We start from the raw sequence: 2,521 nt of genomic DNA, 5'->3' as shown, positions 1-2,521 counted from the left end.
TAATGGGGAGGATGGTCTGCATGTAACATGTCTGCATAGCATAGAAGTCACAAACACTGGGTATTACAGAAGCAAGTGAGCAAAAATGTTCTCAGGAAGAGAGAGTGCATGTGGTGTGTGCAGCATTGCGACTCACAGATCAAAGAGTGTGTTTCTGTATAGAATCATGGGTGTGCACATACCTTCACTGCAGTCTGATATTTACAAGGACACATGCACTTACCAAGCATAGGCAAACATATATATGCAAATGCAGGGGAATGATCTGAAAGCAAGCACAGCAAAGTGATGAAACAGAGGAGAGCAGATAGTGCAGAAGGCCTTACATGCAGCCCACCCTGGTTTGATCCTCAGCATCCCTGAAGGATCATAGGTTCCTGAGCACTGTCAGGGCTCATTCATGAACACAGAGTCAGGAATGACCTCTTCATATCACCTGGTGTGGCCCCAAACCAACCTCCACTCTAAAAAAAAAAAAGAATAAAATAGGAGAAGACTGCAAGAGTGGTTAAAGCAGACTTCATTTTGTATGTATGATTTATTTTATGGGAGGGATGGCACATCCAGCAATGCTCAGGGTTTATTCTTAGTCTGCACTTAGGAATGACTCCTGGAAGTGCTCTGGAATGCTGAGGATCAACTCTGGGTCAGCCGTATGCAAGGCAAGCATCTAATCAACTGTACTAATCTCTCGGGTCTCTGAATGTATAATTTTGACTACATCACAGAGGAGTTTGTTTAGACCATACTCAGCCATGCCTACTCAGGGCTTACTCCTGGCTCCTTGCTCAAGAATCACTTCTGGAAGTGCTTGCGGGACAATATGTGGTACCAGGGATCGAACCAGGCTCAGCTGCAAGCAAGGCATGTGCTTTACCCTTGTACTATCTCTCAGGCCCCTTTTCTATTTTTTGTTTGTTTGTTTTGGGGCCACAGTTGGAGGCACTCAGGGGTTATTCCTGGCTCTTCCCTCAGAAATTACTCCTGGCAGACTCAGGGGATCATATGGGATTCTGGGGATCAAACCAGGGTCGAACGTTGGTCACATGAAGAGCAAACGCCCTTCCCACTGTGCTATAGCTCCAGCGCCCCCTTTTAATATGGAATGCTTCACGAATTTGTTGTCATCCCTGTGCAGGGGCCATGCTTACCTTCTTGGTATTGTTCCAATTTTAGTATATATGCTGCTGAAGCGAGCACTCCAGTCCCATTTTTTTTTAAGGTAAAATGGAACCTATGACTTTAAAAATTTTACCAAAAGCCCTGCTCAATGATTTTTCTGATATTTTATGGGCTGGAACTGGGTCACATGAGCATCCTTAGTTTCAGAGGAGTCTGGGAAGGCAAATTGTCTTAGCTTTGCTATCAGAGAAGAAAGTAGGCAGTAGTGGGTGGTGACTGGCTTCAGGTGACCTGTCAGAAATATCTGCCTTACTCTCACTTTGACAGCTTATATACTTTAAAAAAAAAAGTCTGCTTTAGTTTATCCTTTTAGTGGCTCAACAGCCATCCATACATGCATTTCTACATATATTCTTTGAGTATAGACCAATGTGCAAAGCTATTGCTTGCTTCCATCTTGAGTCTGGGGTCTTTGGTGATTGGGGAAGTTCATCAGTCAGGTTCAGAGGTGTGAGGACATCCGCCTTCTTTCTTAGCTATGTCTGAGATGGTTATTGGGGCCTGTGTGACTTTAGCAGCCCATTTCTCTCTGGTACAATTTTTCACCCCCAAATGTGTTAAGGGTTAAAGTGTTAAGGCTTTTGTTAGCCAGGCATTGATCATTTGGGGAAATATCCTTTCCTCAAAGATCCAGGTGTTTGCAACGAGGGCAAAAGCTTTCACTTAGATACTGCATGTGAGTTTATACAGCTCACCTGCTACCTGATCCATCTTTTTCTTTCTCTCCTCTTTCTCTCACTCTGCTCGTTTCAGCTTTCCTGTCCTTGGTGTTGGCTCAAGGTTGAGTTCTCGGACTTGAATAAAGTCTCAGGTTCAAACATCACAACACTGGAGAGATGCAAGTCTGGAAGCAAATGATGATCTGGAGAATAATTCACACACATATATGGAGCAAGAAAAGGATTTTCAGGAGTTTCCCCATGTTTGCCCTATGCTCCATGGAGGTCTGGAAATACAATAGGGTTACTTCCTCCCAATCTGAGTATTTAACTGAGGGAAAATGACCACACACCTGGAGGTGGGGCCAGGGGGACTCAACAGCAAGGTGCTCCATTCAAAGATGTTTCCAACCAATGAGTAACAAGACATATACTGAGTGGGGTTGAATCAGATCAATCCCAGTAATCCCACACTTGGGGAAGTGTAAAATGGAAGCTGAGGTGGAGAGACACCTCAATTTTGCTTTATGGATAACTCTTCCCTCAGCCTCCATTTGGAAACAGAAGTTGGAAGGGAAATGTCTGGGTCCTTGAGTCAGGGACAGAATTCTGAGCTCACCCTGTCATGGCATCAGTGAGCTCTTTTCATTTGTCATGCTTCCAGTTTGGGGGCGCAGTGT

At 44.5% G+C, this 2,521-nt stretch overlaps 1 non-coding gene across 1 annotated transcript; it reads right to left on the bottom strand.

Moving 5' to 3' along the window:
* Nucleotides 1-1,094: 1,094 nt before the first annotated feature.
* On the bottom strand, nt 1,095-1,200 carry LOC126012351 (U6 spliceosomal RNA). The gene has a single exon (XR_007496861.1). It is a non-coding gene; the product is annotated as a U6 spliceosomal RNA (small nuclear RNA).
* Between the last annotated feature and the right edge of the window lie 1,321 nt (nt 1,201-2,521).

Source organism: Suncus etruscus, chromosome 6 (assembly GCF_024139225.1).
Source record: "Suncus etruscus isolate mSunEtr1 chromosome 6, mSunEtr1.pri.cur, whole genome shotgun sequence".
NCBI lineage: Eukaryota > Metazoa > Chordata > Mammalia > Eulipotyphla > Soricidae > Suncus > Suncus etruscus.
The sequence above is the reverse complement of the archived record's forward strand: the minus strand, read 5'-3'. Positions and strand labels throughout refer to the sequence as shown.